This window comes from Oncorhynchus kisutch, linkage group LG23 (assembly GCF_002021735.2).
Source record: "Oncorhynchus kisutch isolate 150728-3 linkage group LG23, Okis_V2, whole genome shotgun sequence".
NCBI classification, from domain to species: Eukaryota; Metazoa; Chordata; class Actinopteri; order Salmoniformes; family Salmonidae; genus Oncorhynchus; species Oncorhynchus kisutch.
This window is the reverse complement of record NC_034196.2, coordinates 29,065,755-29,085,059: the sequence shown is the minus strand read 5'-3', so window position 1 is coordinate 29,085,059 and position 19,305 is coordinate 29,065,755. Positions and strand designations below refer to the sequence as shown.

At 43.3% G+C, this 19,305-nt stretch overlaps 1 protein-coding gene across 2 annotated transcripts in view; it reads left to right on the top strand.

Annotated features, from left to right (window-relative positions):
• The first annotated feature begins 17,493 nt into the window (after positions 1–17,493).
• Positions 17,494–19,305, top strand: part of slc4a5b (solute carrier family 4 member 5b) — a 46,503-nt gene continuing 44,691 nt past the window's right edge. For both annotated transcript variants that reach the window (XM_031802977.1, XM_031802978.1), the window contains exon 1: positions 17,494–17,595. The gene's annotated coding sequence lies outside the window, so the exon portion shown is untranslated. The remainder of the gene's footprint in view (positions 17,596–19,305) is intronic.

Sequence of the window (19,305 nt, the reverse complement as noted above, 5' to 3'; positions counted from 1 at the left end):
CGGCTCTGTCGTCTCTCTCTCTCTCTGTCTCTGTCTTTCTTACACACACCAAACAGAGTTATCATCAAAATGTACAGCAGGGAAATGGAAGCCAATTTCACCTACTGCTACTCAACTACTCAGAACTACAACACAATCCACCTTGAGAGAGGGGAGGTGAGGAGAGAGGGATGAGGAGAGTGGGATGAGGAGAGGAGGGAACTGTAGGAGGGGAGTGGACTGGAGGAGAAGAAAGGAGAAGAGGGGTAGATGAGGGCAGTGGATGAGAAGAAGATGTAGGATCTTAATTTGATCACCCTGTTGCAGGAGAACTTTCCTGTAATGTAGAACATTTAAACACCAGTGTATTTGAGGTTTAACAAAAGGCTTCTGAAGTTTGTAATTTCCACTTTTCCACAAATTTCAGACATGATTTTTATTTGATTTTTTATTTTGAAAAATGTATCAAACTCTACAAAAATGTCCATTAATCATAATCCACATAATAATCCACATTTCATGTCGCTGCTGGATTATTTCACTACTCTATTAAGATCGTACATCTGTAGCAAGGAGAGGGAGAAAGAGAGAAGAAGTGAAGAGCAGGAAAGTTACAAAGAGAGGGTTTTAATCTATGTGGGATAGATAACACAACATTTTTCATCTTCCTGACAAATCCTCGACACACAGGTCCTCAATCTGAATGTACGAAAGGGATGAAGAAAGACATCTGAATGTGAGAAACAGCGATAGAGAGAGGTAGAGGATGGAGGAATGGAGTGAATGCATAAGTACCTGAAACCTTGGGCTAGTCTCTCAGCCTCCCAGTCACACATAAGTGATTCAATCTAACAGCCCGAGAAATAGATAGAATGAAAAAGGGGGAGGGAGAGCGAGAGAGAGGGAATAATGAGGGAAGGAGAAAGGAATAGAATCTTGTCCAGAGAGGTTTGATTTGATATACTCAGGCATAATTAGAATAGAATGTTCCTCTAATAGTGTGTGAGATTAAGACAGAGAAACAACAACCATTCCTCACGCAGAGAATAAGAAATATGTACAGATTCTGTCAGTGGATTTTTGCACAAAAGCACAAACATTTAATGCAACCACATAGCCTGGAGTGGAGCTGAGTGCTCAGGGACCTCTTATCCAGCTGTGCTCTGGCACACTTACCTGGAGAGAGAGACAAAGAGGCTTGGGGACAAAATGGGGGAAAGAAAGAGTGCATTAGCGAAAGAGAAGCCTACGTGATGAGTGATGAGTTTGTGTGATGAGTGTTTGTTGAGAGAGCATACCCATGTCCAGTTAAACCCCAGCTTTAAAACCAATGTTCAGTTAAACCCCAGCTTTAAACCCCATGTTCAGTTAAACCCCAGCATTAAACTCCATGTTCAGTTAAACCCCAGCTTTAAACCCCATGTTCAGTTAAACCTCAGCTTTAAACCCCATGTTCAGTTAAACCCCAGCCTCCAGTATTTATGCTGCAGTAGTTTATGTGTCGGGGGGCTAGGGGTCAGTTTGTTATATCTGGAGTACTTCTCCTGTCCTATTCGGTGTCCTGTGTGAATCTAAGTGTGCGTTCTCTAATTCTCTCCTTCTCTCTTTCTTTCTCTCTCTCGGAGGACCTGAGCCCTAGGACCATGCCCAAGGACTACCTGACATGATGACTCCTTGCTGTCCCCAGTCCACCTGGCCATGCTGCTGTTCCAGTTTCAACTGACCTGAGCCTTAGGACCATGCCCCAGGACTACCTGACATGATGACTCCTTGCTGTCCCCAGTCCACCTGGCCATGCTGCTGCTCCAGTTTCAACTTCCACCTGACTGTGCTGCTGCTCCAGTTTAAACTGTTCTGCCTTATTATTATTCGACCATGCTGGTCATTTATGAACATTTGAACATCTTGGCCATGTTCTGTTATAATCTCCACCCGGCACAGCCAGAAGAGGACTGGCCACCCCACATAGCCTGGTTCCTCTCTAGGTTTCTTCCTAGGTTTTGGCCTTTCTAGGGAGTTTTTCCTAGCCACCGTGCTTCTACACCTGCATTGCTTGCTGTTTGGGGTTTTAGGCAGGGTTTCTGTACAGCACTTTGAGATATCAGCTGATGTACGAAGGGCTATATAAATACATTTGATTTGATTTGATTTTGATGTTCAGTTAAACCCCAGCTTTAAACCCCATGTTCAGTTAAACCCCAGCTTTAAACCCCATGTTCAGTTAAACCCCAGCTTTAAACCCCATGTTCAGTTAAACCCCATGTTCAGTTAAACCCCAGCTTTAAACCCCATGTTCAGTTAAACCCAAGCTTTAAACACCATGTCTAGTTAGATCCCATCATTAGATCCCATGTCCCTTATAGGGTCCCTCCTCCCCTCAGACAGACACTATAGGGTCCCTCCTCCCCTCAGACAGACACTATAGGGTCCCTCCTCCCCTCAGACAGACTCTACAGGGTCCCTCCTCCCCTCAGACAGACACTATAGGGTCCCTCATCCCCTCAGACAGACACTATAGGGTCCCTCCTCCCCTCAGACAGACACTATAGGGTCCCTCCTCCCCTCAGACAGACACTACATGGTCCCTCCTCCCCTCAGACAGACTCTACAGGGTCCCTCCTCCCCTCAGACAGACTCTATGGGTCCCTCCTCCCCTCAGACAGACTCTATAGGGTCCCTCCTCCCCTCAGACAGACTCTATAGGGTCCCTCCTCCCCTCAGACATACACTATAGGGTCCCTCCTCCCCTCAGACATACACTATAGGGGCCCTCCTCCCCTCACACAGAATCTATAGGGTCCCTCCTCCCCCCAGACAGACTCTACAGGGTCCCTCCTCCCCTCAGACAGACACTACAGGGTCCCTCCTCCCCTCACACAGAATCTATAGGGTCCCTCTTCCCCCCAGACAGACTCTACAGGGTCCCTCCTCCCCTCAGACAGACTCTATGGGTCCCTCCTCCCCTCAGACAGACTCTATAGGGTCCCTCCTCCCCTCAGACAGACTCTATAGGGTCCCTCCTCCCCTCAGACATACACTATAGGGTCCCTCCTCCCCTCAGACATACACTATAGGGGCCCTCCTCCCCTCACACAGAATCTATAGGGTCCCTCCTCCCCCCAGACAGACTCTACAGGGTCCCTCCTCCCCTCAGACAGACACTACAGGGTCCCTCCTCCCCTCACACAGAATCTATAGGGTCCCTCTTCCCCCCAGACAGACTCTACAGGGTCCCTCCTCCCCTCAGACAGACACTATAGGGTCCTTACATGTAAGCTGAACAGGTATAATAAGAACTCCTTCATTTCTAAATCCATCAAATACCTAAACAGCAATAAATCAAGCTGAGCTGGGTACTATAAGGGTCATGTGTAATGTATGTTTGAGTGTAATGTACAGTGTTGTATACAGCAGTACTGTGTGTCGAAGAAAGATGTGTGTTCAACAGAAAGATGTTAAAGGTGTTCAACAGAAAGATGTTAAAGGTGTTCAACAGAAAGATGTTAAAGGTGTTTAACAGAAAGATGTTAAAGGTGTTCAACAGAAAGATGTTAAAGGTGTTTAACAGAAAGATGTTAAAGGTGTTCAACAGAAAGATGTTAAAGGTGTTCAACAGAAAGATGTTAAAGGTGTTCAACAGAAAGATGTTAAAGGTGTTCAACAGAAAGATGTTAAAGGTGTTCAACAGAAAGATGTTAAAGGTGTTCAACAGAAAGATGTTAAAGGTGTTCAACAGAAAGATGTTAAAGGTGTTCAACAGAAAGATGTTAAAGGTGTTCAACAGAAAGATGTTAAAGGTGTTCAACAGAAAGATGTTAAAGGTGTTCAACAGAAAGATGTTAAAGGTGTTCAACAGAAAGATGTTAAAGGTGTTTAACAGAAAGATGTTAAAGGTTTTAAGAAGAAGAGAGAGACAGAGATGAGGGGGGGGGCAGAAAGTGGAAATGGGAAAGAGAGACAGAGGGAGGGACTCCTGTAAATAAGACACTCATCTGTTGTAGCTGTATAATTAACACACGATTATGAAGTTCTGCTTCATGATTATCTGATTAGATTCCAGCGCCTTTCATTCCTGTTCAGTCAATCCCACAAGAAGATTACTGTTGATATACCTGGCCTGCTCCGTGACCATGCATCTATCACCTCATCATCACTCTCTCTCTGTCTCTCCTGTAATTAAATTATGTGACTGACATGTGTAATGTCAGCTCTGCCCTCAGGTGTGTCAGTATTATAGGGTATCAAACACACAAAAGTGTGTCAGGCTACTTGTGAGTACAGTACCACTTCCTCCTGATTTGGTCGGCGCCACAAGTTAGGTGGTGCAAGTGGCGACACTTCAGGCTGAGGAGTAGGTTTCCCACTTCCCCATGTGACACACACACACACACACACACACACACACACACACACACACACACACACACACACACACACACACACACACACACACACACACACACACACACACACACACACACACCCCTACAGCATCAATCAATGAATCAAATTATCCAGGGTCCCGTCCTGAAAACCTCCTATTTTTCATGTCACATCTCCCCTCTCTCCTCTCCTTGTACCCCCTCTAGTAATCCCTCTCTGTTCGTGGGACTCTTGGGCATACACAATGGCAGAGTATGAATTAATAATGGTTCTCACCCAGCCGTGTGTGTGTGTGTGTGTCAAGCCGTTTAATGTACTCTTTGTCATCAGCGTTAACAACAGGAAGGATCAAGGAAGCTTGTAGACACTTGAAGTGAAGGGTGACACAAACACAAGAGAAAGAAGGGTGACACAAACACAAGAGAAAGAAGGGTGACACAAACACAAGAGGAAGATAAGATGTCTGTTAGGCGACACCGCAATTAAAGCAGTAAGATGTGTGACCTGTTGCCATGTAAACAGGGCAACCAGAGGAGCACAAACAACATTGTGAATACAAGCAATATTTATCAGTTTACTTATCTTCACCTACTATTCATACTACAACTATTTTCACATTGTTAAAAACACTATACATAGCTGATAATAGAACATTTGAAAAGTCCTTATAGTTTTGAAACCTTTGCGTGCAAAATGTTTAATGTACATTTCTTGTTTCTTCTCACTTTTGTTTATTGTTTATTTCACTTTGGCCATGTACACATGTACACATGTGTTTCCTATGCCAATAAAACCCCTTTGAATTGAATTGATAGAGGGAGAGAGATATAAGAGAGAGATGAGAGTGAGAAGAGGAAGAGAGAGATATGAGAGAGAGAGAGAGAGAGGGGGAGAGAGAGAGTGAGAAGAGGGAGAGATGAGAGTTATAAGAGAGAGAGATGAGAGTGAGAAGAGAGAGAGAGATGAGAGTGAGAAGAGAGAGAGAGAGAGATGAGAGTGAGAAGAGAGAGAGAGATGAGAGATGTGAGAGTGAGAAGAGGGAGAGAGAGTGATAAGAGGGAGAGAGATAAGAGAGAGAGATGAGAGAGTGAGAAGAGGGAGAGAGAGAGATAAGAGGGAGAGAGATAAGAGAGAGAGATGAGAGAGTGAGAAGAGGGAGAGAGAGAGATGAGAAGAGGGAGAGAGATGAGAGAGTGAGAAGAGGGAGAGAGAAGAGGGAGAGAGAGTGATAAGAGGGAGAGAGATAAGAGAGAGAGATGAGAGAGTGAGAAGAGGGAGAGAGAGAGATGAGAAGAGGGAGAGAGATGAGAGAGTGAGAAGAGGGAGAGAGAGAGTGAGAAGAGGGAGAGAGAGATATAAGAGAGAGAGTGAGAAGAGGGAGAGAGAGATATAAGAGAGAGAGTGAGAAGAGGCAGAGAGAGATATAAGAGAGAGAGTGAGAAGAGAGCGAGAGATGAGAGAGTGAGAAGAGGGAGAGAGATGAGAGAGTGAGAAGAGGGAGAGAGAGAGTGAGAAGAGGGAGAGAGAGATATAAGAGAGAGAGTGAGAAGAGGGAGAGAGAGATATAAGAGAGAGAGTGAGAAGAGGCAGAGAGAGATATAAGAGAGAGAGTGAGAAGAGAGCGAGAGATGAGAGAGTGAGAAGAGGGAGAGAGTGTGAGAAGAGGGAGAGAGATGAGAGAGTGAGAAGAGGGAGAGAGAGAGATGAGAGTGAGAGAGAGACGAGAGTGAGAAGAGGGAGAGAGATGAGAGAGTGAGAAGAGGGAGAGATATAAGAGGGTGTGTGAGAGATAAGAGGGTGTGTGTGTATATACACTGCTCAAAAAAATAAAGGGGACACTTACACAACACAATGTAACTCTAAGTCAATCACACTTCTGTGAAATCAAACTGTCCACTTAGGAAGCAACACTGATTGACAATACATTTCACATGCTGTTGTGCAAATGGAATAGACAACAGGTGGAAATTATAGGCAATTAGCAAGACACCCCCAATAAAGGAGTGGTTCTGCAGGTGGTAACCACAGACCACTTCTCAGGTCCTATGCTTCCTGGCTGATGTTTTGGTCACTTTTGAATGCTGGCGGTGCTTTCACTCTAGTGGTAGCATGAGACGGAGTCTACAGCCCACACAAGTGGCTCAGGTAGTGCAGAACATCCAGGATGGCACATCAATGCGAGTTGTGGCAAGAAGATTTGCTGTGTCTGTCAGCGTAGTGTCTAGAGCATGGAGGCGCTACCAGGAGACAGGCCAGTACATCAGGAGATGTGGAGGAGGCTGTAGGAGGGCAACAACCCAGCAGCAGGACCGCTACCTCCGCCTTTGTGCAAGGAGGAGCAGGAGGAGCACTGCCAGAGCCCTGAAAAATGACCTCCAGCAGGCCACAAATGTACATGTGTCTGCTCAAACGGTCAGAAACAGACTCCATGAGGGTGGTATGAGGGTCCGACGTCCACAGGTGGGGGTTGTGCTTACAGCCCAACACCGTGCAGGACGTTTGGCATTTGCCAGAGAACACCAAGATTGGCAAATTCGCCACTGGCGCCCTGTGCTCTTCACAGATGAAAGCAGGTTCACACTGAGCACATGTGACAGACGTGACAGAGTCTGGAGACGCCGTGGAGAACGTTCTGCCTGCAACATCCTCCAGCATGACCGGTTTGGCGGTGGGTCAGTCATGGTGTGTCATCGCCAGAGGTAGCCTGACTGCCATTAGGTACCGAGATGAGATCCTCAGACCCCTTGTGAGACCATATGCTGGTGCGGTTGGCCCTGGGTTCCTCCTAATGCAAGACAATGCTAGACCTCATGTGGCTGGAGTGTTTCAGCAGTTCCTGCAAGAGGAAGGCATTGATGCTATGGACCGCCCATTCCCCAGACCTGAATCCAATTGAGCACATCTGGGACATCATGTCTCGCTCCATCCACCAACGCCACGTTGCACCACAAACTGTCCAGGAGTTGGCAGATGCTTTAGTCCAGGTCTGGGAGGAGATCCCTCAGGAGACCATCCGCCACCTCATCAGGAGCATGCCCAGGCGTTGTAGGGAGGTCATACAGGCACATGGAGGCTACACACACTACTGAGCCTCATTTTGACTTGCTTTAAGGACATTACATCAAAGTTGGATCAGCCTGTAGTGTGGTTTTCCACTTTAATTTTGAGTGTCACTCCAAATCCAGACCTCCGTGGGTTGATAAATTTGATTTCCATTGATCATTTTTGTGTGATTTTGTTGTCAGCACATTCAACTATGTAAAGAAAAAACTATTTAATAAGAATATTTCATTCATTCAGATCTAGGATGTTTTATTTTAGTGTTCCCTTAATTTTTTGAGCAGTTGTTTGACAACTGACAGATCATGACCCTGTGAATCACTCTATTCAATTTCTATCATGATTACAGCAGCAAATCCTTATCATATCTGTTATCATCTTGACATTTTCTCCAGGGTCCCCATCCTAAAATATCCTCCTTTTCATCTGTCACACTCCCCCTCTTCTCTCGTCTCTCTTCTTGTACCCCCTCTAGGAATCCCTCTCTCCTCCTCCCGCTGTTCGTGGGACTCTTGGGCATACACAATGGCAGAGTATGAATTAATAATGGGTGTCCCCCAGCCATGTGTGTGTGTGTGTCTTTCAAGCAGTCTCATGTTTGATGTAATCTTTGTCATCATTTCCAGAACACATTGTTAACAACAGGAAGGATTAAGGAAGCTTATAGACACTTAAACTGAAGGACAGCACAAACACAGGAGAGAGATAAGAGGGAAAGAGAGATGAGGGAGAGAGAGAGAGAAGAGGAAGAGAGATGAGGGAGAGAGAGAGAGAGAGAGAAGAGGAAGAGAGATGTGGAAGAGATAGAGAGACGAGGGAGAGAAAGAGAGAGAAGACGGAGAGAGAGAGAGAGAGAGAGCGAGAGCCCTCACCTACAGAGAGATAAACCTGGAAAGGGTCCCCTCCGCCAACTAGTACGGGGGATCTGTTCACAAACACAAACAGACCCCACAGAGCCCGAGGACAGCAACACATTCAGACCCAACCAAATCATGAGAAAACAAAAAGAGAATTACTTGACACATTGGAAATAATCAACAAAACATCCAAGAACTGGGATGTTATTTGCCCCTAAACAGAGGATGTACAGTAGCAGAATACTTGACCACTGTGACTGCTTTGACTATGTACAGACTCAGTGAGCATAGCCTTGCTATTGAGAAAGGCCACCGTAGGCAGACCTGGCTCTCGAGAGAAGGGCACTCTGCCCACAAAATGAGGTGGAAACTCAGCCGTATTTCCTAACCTCCAGCCAAATGTATGACCATATTAGAGACACAGACTGTATTTCCCTCAGATTACACAGATCCACAAAGAATTGGAAAACAATTCCAATCTTGATAAACTCCCCTATCTACCGGGTGAAATACCACAGTGTGCCACCACAGCAGCAAGATTTGTGATCTGTTGCCACAAGAAAAGGGCAATCAGTGGAGAACAAACATCATTGTAAATATCACCAATACTTATGTTTATTTAACTATTTGCACATTGCTGAAACACAGTACATAGCTGATAATATAAAACTTGAATTGTCTTTTTGAAACCTTTGTTTACTGTTAAATTCTAATATTTTTTTGGTTAAAATGTTGACATTTGTTTATTGTTTATTTGACTTGGTTTAGCAATATAAAGATATGTTTCTCATGTCAGTAAAGCCCCTTGGAATTGAACTGAATTGATATATGTTTGTATTTGAACTATTTGCACACTGTTACAACACTGTATATAGACATAATATGACATGTGAAATGTCTCTATTCCTTTGGAACTTTCGTGAGTGTACTGTTTACTGTACATTTTTGATTTCATCTACTTCACTTGCTTTGGCAAAGTAACATGTTTCCCATGCCAATAAAGCCCCTTGAATTGAATTGAGAAAAAGAGAGGGAGAAAAGGAGAGAGAGAGAGAGAGAGAGAGAGAGAGAGAGAGAGAGAGAGAGAGAGAGAGAGAAGGGGTGGTAGAGTAGTAGGTCTACAGTAGTAGTATACAGTATACAGTAGTAGAATACAGTATACAGTAGTAGAATACAGTATACAGTAGTCAGGGTAAAGTTCTTGGTTATTTTCCCTGGAGGAATATTGATTTTCATTATTAATATATTCAATTATATCAGAAAGAGATAAATAAGAGGCTATATTCTGGGAATTATTCCTCTTCACTTTACAAACATGTTGCTTACGTAGATAAAAGGTACAATACACACACACACATGCGCATGCAAGCACACATACAGTATATATACAGTGCATTAGGAAAGTATTCAGACCCCTTGACCTTTTCCACATTTTGTTACATTACAGCCTTATTCTAAAATGGATTTAATTAAATGTTTTCCTCATCCATCTTCACACAATACCCCATAATGACAAAGCAAAACCAGCTTTTTAGAAATGTATGCAAATGTATTAAAGTATTCAGACCCTTTGCTATGAGACTTGAAATTGAGCTCAAGTGCATCTTGTTTCCATTGATCGTCCTTGAGATGTTTCTACAACTTGATTGGTGTCCACTCATGGTAAATTCAATTGATTGGACTTGATTTGGAAAGGCACACACCTGTCTATATAAGGTTCCACAGTTGACAGTGCATGTCAGAGCAAAAACCAAGCCATGAGGTCGAAGGAATTGTCCTTAGAGAGGATTGTGTTGAGGCACAGATCTGGTGAAGGGTACCAAAAAATGTCTGCAGCATTGAAGGTGCCCAAGAACACAGTGGCCTCCATCATTCTTAAATGGAAGTAGTTTGGAACCACCAAGACTCTTCCTAGAGCTGCCACACTGAGCAATTGGGGAGAAAGGCCTTGGTCAGGGAGGTGACCAAGAACCCAATGGTCACTCTGACAGAGCTCCAGAGTTCCTCTGTGGAGATGGGAGAACGTTCCAGAAGGACAACCATCTCTACAGCAATCCACCAATCAGGCCTTTATGGTAGAGTGGCCAGACGGAAGCCACTCCTCAGTAAAATGCACATGGCAGCCCCCTTGGAGTTTGAAAAGGCACCTAAAGGACTCTCAGACCATGAGAAACAAGATTCTCTGGTCTGTTGAAACCAAGATTTAACTATTTGGCCTGAATGCCAATCCTCACGTCTGGAGAAAACCTGGTGAAGCATGGTGGTGGCAGCATCATGCTCTGGGGATGTTTTTCAGTGGCAGGGACTGGGAGTCTAGTCAGGATCAAGGGAAAGATGAATGGAGCAAAGTACAGAGAGATCCTTGATGAAAACCTGCTCCAGAGCTCTCAGGACCTTAGACCTTAGACTGGGGCAAAGGTTCACCTTCCAGCAGGACAATGACCATAAGCATACAGCTAGGGCAACGCAGTAGTGGCTTCGGGTCTCTGAATGTCCTTGAGTGGCCCAGCCAGATCCTGGACTTAAACCCGATCGAACATCTCTGGAGAGACATAATAGCTGTGCAACGATGCTCCCTATCCAAACTGACAGCTTTTGAGAGGATCTGCAGAGAAGAATGGGAGAAACTCCATAAATACAGGTGTGCCAAGCTTGTAGTGTCATACCCAAGAAGACTTGAGGCTGTAATCGCAGCCAAAGGTGCTTCAATAAAGTACTGAGTAAAGGGTCTGAATACTTACAGTATGTAAATGTGATATTTCAGGTGTTTATTTTATTTGCAAACATTTCTAAAAACATTTCTTTGCTTTTTCATTATGGGGGATTGTGTGTAGATTGATGAGAAGAAAAAAAACTGTGTAATCCATTTTAGAATAACGCTGTAATGTAACAAAATGTGGAAAAAGTCAAGGGGGCTAAATCATTTTTGAATGTACTGATTGCAGTGTGTAGTAATACTACCATATGATGTGAACTAGAAAACTGTGTCTAATCTGTCTCCTCTCTGGCGTGTGTGTGTGTGTGTGTGTGTGTGTGTGTGTGTGTGTGTGTGTGTGTGTGTGTGTGTGTGTGTGTGTGTGTGTGTGAGGGCAGGATTAGGGTAATCTAAAGGACTGGATCCTCTTGATAATAGATATGCAAATTCACCCCTATTAATTAAGCTATGAATATTAATGAAAAAAGATAAGGAAGAGATAACAGTGTGTGTGTGTGTGTGTGTGTGTGTGTGTGTGTGTGTGTGTGTGTGTGTATGTGTATGTGTGTGTGTGTGTGCGGCTGTATAAGGAGAGAGGGACCAAAGAGAGAGGAGAGGGAGAACTATAGAGATTGTTTTATTTTGTACCTTAGAGAGCAGAATGTGTGTGTTCTTTCTGTCTAGCTTTATACGTTCTATGATGTACAGGTTATTTATGTACTCTTTTATTTGGAAAGGCTATTATAACCTTGATTTGCATTATATCATTATAGTAATATCATTGTCATATTATACTGAACAAAAATATAAACGCAACATGTGAAGTGTTGATCCGATGTTTCATGAGCTGAAATAAAATATCTCGGAAATGTTCCATTCACACAAAAAGCTTATTTTGGCAAAATTTTGTGCACAAATGTGTTTACATCCCTGTTAGTGAGCCTTTCTTCTTTGCCAATATCATCTATCCACCTGACAGGTGTGGCATATCAAAAGCCTGATTAAACAGCGTGATCATTACACAGGTGCACCTTGTGCTGGGGACAATAAAAGTGTGCAGTTTTGTCACACAACACAATGCCACAGACGTCTCAAGTTTTGAGGGTGCGTACAATTGGCTTGCTGACTGCAAGAATGTTCACCAGAGCTGTTGCCAGAGAATTAAATGTTAATTTCTCTGCAATAAACTACCTCCAATGTTGTTTTAAAGAATTTGTCAGTATGTCTAACCAGCCTCATAACCAAGTGTAACCACACCAGCCTAGGACCTCCACATCCGTCTTCACCTACGGTATCGCCTGAGACCAGCCACCTGGAATCAACTTCAGTGTGCAAATGTTCACCTTCGACGGCCACTGGCATGCTGGAGAAGTGTGCTCTTCACGGATCAATGTGTATTGATGTCCTGTGGGCGAGCGGTTTGCTGATGTCAACGTTGTGACCAGAGTGCCCCATGGTGGCGCTGGGGTTATGGTACGGGCAGACATGAGCTGCGGACAACGAACACAATTGCATTTTATCAATGGCAATTTGAATTCACAGAGATACCGTGTCGAGATCCTGACGCCGATTGTCATGCCATTCATCCGCCACCATCACCTCATGTTTCAGCATGATAATGCACAGCCCCGTATCGCAAAGATCTCTACACAATTCCTGGAAACTGACATGTTTTTTCCATGGCCTGCATACTCACCAGACATGTCATCATTGAGCCGGTTTGGGATGCTTTGGATCAACGTGTACGACAGTGTGTTCCAGTTCCCGCTAATATCCAGCCACTTCACACAGCCATTGAAGAGGAGTGGAACAACCTTCCACAGGCCACAATCAACAGCCTGATCAACTCTATGTGAAAGAGATGTGAAATGCTGCATGAGGCAAATTGTGGTCACCAGATACAGACTGGTTTTCTGATCCACGCCCCTACCTTTTTTTTAAGGTATCTGTGACCAACAGATGCATGTCTGTATTCACAGGCATGTGAATTCCATTGTTTAGGGCCTAATGAATTTATTTCAATGAACTGATTCCGTTTTACTGAAACCTTTAACTGAAAATCTTTGAATTTGTTGCATGTTGTATTTATATTTTTGTTCAGTGATTGAGAGGATATAACTGAGAGAAGATGGTTATCTGTAAGCTATTATTTTCTCCTGTTTCTGTACAGTAGTGTAACTTGATGTACAAGTATACTCCCTGGACAGGATGCTAGTCCGTCGCAGGGCCTTACCCCCAATCTCCTTAATGCTGAGCGCCAAGCAGAGACTCATCTGGTCCCATTTTTTGTTTTTGGTATGACTCCCAATCGTACAATCTCAGGGTGGATACTAACCACAACGCCACTGAGTTGGACACTGAGTTGGATTATCGAACCCGATAATCTCAGGCAAATTACTTTGATCGCTCACTCCGGAACATGCTTGACAATCTCTCACCTCACTCCTCCTCCCATTCCCTTCTCCATCACTCCTCCTCACTCACTACCATGCCACTATCACTCTCCCTTTTTACTTAGCTTACTGTACACCTCTCTTTTCTCCCTCTCTGTTTCTATTATATTAAATCTAATCTGTAGGAAAGTAACAGAGCAGCTCTATGCACCGGTCACATCCTGCTGCGGGCTGAAAGGCCATGTCTTAAAGGCCAAGTGCAGTCAAAAATTTGATTTTCATGTGTTTTATATATATTTCCACACTGTAGGTTTTCAATTCAACCCCAGTTGTAACTAACCTTGATTCAATTTATCAACCAGATAATTATTTGAATCAGGTGCGCGAGATTACGGTTGGAACGAAAACCTACTGGATGGTAGCTCTCCAGAAATTGGCTTACAGAGCCATGATCTAGCTAATATTTAGCTTCATACTCCGGCTACACATCACAAGCCTCTCTCTTCTAGCTGTTCCTGTGTCGTAACTGGCTTTATAAGAAGGGTAGGCAATCCCACTTCATGCTTTTGATTTAATCAACCTGGAAGACCAGGTTAATTAAATTTAGCCAATCATTGAACTGATCAATTAGCTCAGTTGGTCTGGTGTGGTACCTAGTTGGAACAAAGTCCTGCAGTACCAGCGGCACTCTAGGAACAGGGCTACCTACTCCTGGCAGTGTTGCCAACTTAGTGACTTTGTCTCTATATTTAGCGAGTATTCAGACCCCTCTAGCAACACATTTTCAAAAAAGCCACTAGCGACAAATCTAGTGTCTTTTTCTGGTGTTACTGGAGACTTTTGTAGACTCTGACGTAAAAGCACGTATTGTTCTTACTCTTCTCAACCAGCAGCGGATGCTGCCGTGGGCCTCACCCCCGTCCCAAAGCACTCACAGGCGGTCCAGTCCTGGTGCAGCAGTCCCTCCCAGCTGCAGTCAGAGCAGGAGATGTTCACCCCTCCGCGCATGTGGGAAGCCGCCGTTGGCTGATCCCGCCCTGGCTTACGTAAAAAAAACATTTCACCTGAATTAGGGCCAGACTAGTTACCATAATTTTCTCACATTGCCATTGCCAGTTTTTTTTATTGTCTCTTTTTGGTCCATTTAGATTGTTAATGTAGATTGTATACAAAATAAAATAAAAATGTTATGGTTAAAGATTTTCATTTTTACTGTGTTTTACTGTGACTTGTTGTAGGCTTGTTGTGGACCATAAGGTTAAAACTCAAACCAAATTAAGCAAACTAAACTAAAAAACTAAAAAATAAATGTGTGTCTCTTTTGGGTCACTTTTGCCGGTCCCAAGCCCGGATAAAGGAGGAGGGTTGGAATTGTGACATAAAAAAAAACAAGAATCGACAGATGAAAGTTCATTTGTAGTTCTAAACATATTTAGGGTGTTTTTTACTCACTTTTGGTCTCTCCCACGATGTTATTCCTCTCTCCTACAGCGTCCATCACAATTACATGCACATTATGCAATTAGGACAGCCAATAGCAGCCAATTATGCAAATTAGGACAGCCAATAGCTACTTTCCTTACTGAGGGGTTGGCAACACTGACTCCTGGGTTGTAGGCTACACGAGCCTCTCCGCAATAGGCCACTCCTTTTCTTGTGAAATCCCAGGAAATTCTATAGTAGAAGCTATATGACATTTATTTATTTAAAAACAAAATGTATACTAGACCTAATAGCCTATTCAGGGAAAGAAGCAGGCTTGGTCTTGCTAACTGATTAATGTAAACAGGCCTACAGCATAGAAAATGCATGTTGGGGAATGTTGAGGAGAGAAAGTGCATTGGTGTGATGACTTTTGGCTGGTTTTGATAACATTGTTCCGCTCATAAATTGCAAATAGTTGCACAGGACACAGAGAGATGAGCACAGTGAAGAATAAGACTCAAAGGAATTGACAACCATTCGAAAAATCACTTGCAAACCACTTGAGCAACGAGGGAATGACTTGCTGTAGGCTAATAGATGTGCAGTCTAAATGGCGTTTGTTGTTGCTGCATTTAAATATGAGTCACTGTATTCTGTTTTTTTTAGGCCGACATGTAGCCTACATTGAAGTATTATTTGCAGTTGTCGCTACGGCAACGAACACACCCTGAAGGGTCTGAACCAGTATCCTCATGAATGGTCTTGTGTTACCACATTATTAACAGGCAGAGTGCAGTAGGATGCATTGATCAGTTGATTGACAGGTGTAGGACTACAGAACGATAAACAACAAACGTTCCTCTAGCGTGGATGCACACCAACCTTTATAGTTATGTAGCCTATAGTTTATCATTATAGTTATTGGCTTGGTGGACGGCCCTTAACTCTGACGCACAACACAACTAACGTTATTATCACAACACAGCCAGCCGACTCGTAGGTCTAGCTAACGTTAGCGAACGAATTTTAAAAATGTAAAATTACACTTATACACTAAGACTTGTTTACTTGACTTTTATACTTTTTATACTTATAAATTGACTCCTTCAAATGATATACTCTGGCAAGTTTTCCACGGTTATGGCTAGAAGGGATGACCGTTTGCCACCGGTGCATTGCAGTAAGGAAGTAAAGCGGAAGTTGAATACATCACTTCCGTTGTTAAACTGTGCCCATAGCAACGTTCGAAAATGACGTGAATAGGTTTGTTTATTCAATGGGGCGTGGGTGTATAACTGATCCTTGAACTTTGACGTGCTCCCAATTACTTCCTGGTCAATACTTTACATCCTGTCCTTCCTTCAGTGGAAGAGGGTGGTGGGTAAGTTTTTTTTCTATATTTTGTGTCACAAAGTATAATGGATTTATACACCAGTCCAGTTGGTGGCGGTAATGCAACATATTGGATGCCAACTGCCATAAAACCTAAGAAGAAGAAGATGACTCACGTCCTTCTATAGACTATGATCAATCAACAGTTTATTGATATTCATATTGCAGATGAATTGGGCGTAATCCAATCGGAATCCGATGGTTCATTCATTCAGATCAATAAACTATTATGACTGACAAGTGAATAATGTTTTTTTGGGGCTTGACGGACGTAGGATTTGACCGTTAAACAGAAAACTTTGAAAGCTGGAACTTTTGATAGGCTATAATTCGCACCCCTGTCTAATCTACTGTGAGAAATCTATTGTTCAACCTCTCTATTTTCCTGCTGACGGGTGACTGCAATGGGGAGTGTGCGATCGACAGATAAATCAATCAATCAACTCATAAAAAACGAGACAGTGGATGCCAGAAAATTGCAAGAGTTTACACTGATTATTTAGTTCCAGTAGGACCTATTGATCTTTTTTCATGCTCACGCTATATATGTCAAGTAGTTATTGATTTCCTCCAGACTATTATATTGCATAGACAATGTCCCTCCTATCTGAACATTACACACATGGCAAAGGGCTATTGAGGGTGAAAGAAAAGTTTTCAGGGAGAGGATTGTAATGACATATCCTTCATCCACTCCCCAGTGCTTTCTGCACTATTTCTAAACAATGTATTTATATCCTCCTGAAGTTCCACCTTACGAAAATCTCAGAAAAACATCAAAAATGCCTTCCTGTGGGGTTGACTAGTTGTATTGGCAAGAACTATGGGGCTAATTGTCAAATCGACTGTTCTGTGGTTTGGTTCCGTGTCAGGCCGTGGTAGGCTACTGATGGTTGGGTCGATGGTTGTATGTGTGTGTGTGTGTGGGTGGGTGCGCACGCCCCAGGGCATGTTACTTGGCCCAGTACAGAGAGGTATTGGGGAACGTGACTGAATCAGTGCACACACATACACATACACATACACACATACACATACACATACACACATACACACACACACACACACACACACACACACACACACACACACACACACACACACACACACACACACACACACACACCGACACACACACACACACACACACACACACACACACACACACACACACACACACACACACACGCACATACACGTACACACACACACACGCACACATACACACACACACATACACACATACACACACATACACAGGAAGGAGAACCAACAGCTATCTGTCGTTGGTGCAGGACAGTTGTATGCAGCAGAGCCCAGAGTGACATTTAGACCTGCGTCCATTACTGAATCTATTATTAGTTCATCATTAACTTAATTCCTCTCTGTTCAACTCTAACTGTCTGCTCAGGTAAGCCACTGACTCCTGTTACTGTTAATGCATGCTCTGTTGTGAATGGAGTTCAAAACCTGTTTGGGTGGTTGAGTTTTTGCTGTTTTTGTGTGTTCTTTACAAACAGGGCTACCTTTTCTAACAACATCACTGACTGCATTCTCATTACTCTTTTAAATATACGCATTATCAGGAAATAAACGGTTTGGTTTGACTTGGGATTTTCATCCATACAGTTCAATAAGAGACACGGTCAACTTGTATATTGTGTTTTGTTGTGTACGCCATGAGCTTGTACTGTTGGAGTTTGATTAAAAGATGAATGTGTGCTAACGAAACAGTAGCATCGTTAGGAGAGACTGGACTCATGTTTTATGTTAATCAATAGATCTGATCGATCAGTGATGAGTTGGAAAGCTTGCTCAGCCATTAATTGTATTTATTGCATTATTTAATGCCTTTGGAGAGTATATTGAAAAGACAGGAGAATATTTGATAGAGTATATATCATCACATACAGATGTTAGATGTGAGATGAATCCTGATATAACCTACAATGGCCAGATGTTAGATATGAGATGAATCCTGATATAACCTACCATGGCCAGATGAGCTGTGTATTCTGAACAGGAGCTGTTTCTCTGCTAGTTGTGTTGCTTTGTTAGTTTACAGAGGACATGTGTTATTATCATGGTTTAGTGCAGTGTTTCTGTTTCCTAACCCAGGACTTGGGGAACCCTAGTTACACATATTTGTTCTGTCCCAACACCAGCACACCTGACTATACAAAATCAAGGGCTTGATCATTACCATATTAGTTGAATCAAGGGTGCTGTTGTGCATATATGCCGCCTTCAAAACAACTGGGAACTGGGGGAAAAAACTAACTCCGACTGGGAAAATCTTTTTGAACGGTCATCCAAGTCGGAAACTCTGGCATCTTTCTAGAGCGCCGACTTTCCAACTGGAAGATCACTGACGTCATGATTTGACCTTGTTTTTTTCAAGTTCCCAACACCTGGAAAGGTATTTTACATATCAGCTAACCACAACTATGCTACAGCAATCTGTCAGTTGATGACACAGTCGATGACATAGCATGGAACCATTGGTTGATGCATGTATGCAACTTCTGAGCAGGGCAATGCAACCTTGATTTTAGGCAGTGTCTACACAGGTAGCCCAATTCTGATCTTTTTTTCACTAATTGGTCTTTTGACCAATCAGATCAGCTCTGAAAAAGATCTGATGTGAAAAGGTCTTTATTGGTCAAAATATCCGTTTTGATAGAGATGTTAGAATCCTTGGATCCCTGTTTTATCTTTATGCCTGGCAGTTACGACAGTTGTCATCTGCTCTGCCTTGTTACCAGGGTGAGGAAACTTCATGGAATTGACTCATTACCAATAGGAGAATTGTGATCCAGTGAAGTGTGTTTACTAGGGGTGCACAACTCAGGCCCTGCAGATGCTCATCCTGCTGTTCTGAATTTCTCCATTGTACTTACCTAATCAGTGAATGTTATTGAATGATTGTGCAGTGAATACATACACCTGGTTTTCAGGTACAAAACTATTCAAAATCAAATTAATCAGTCACCCAAAATTAGCAGGACTGTGGCCCTCAGGGACCAGAGCTGGGCACCCCAGCTGTAAGCCTACCACTAGTATTGTCAGTAACCCACTCAGTCAAAGTATTCCATGTTCTGAGTTGTCCTTACAATGAACA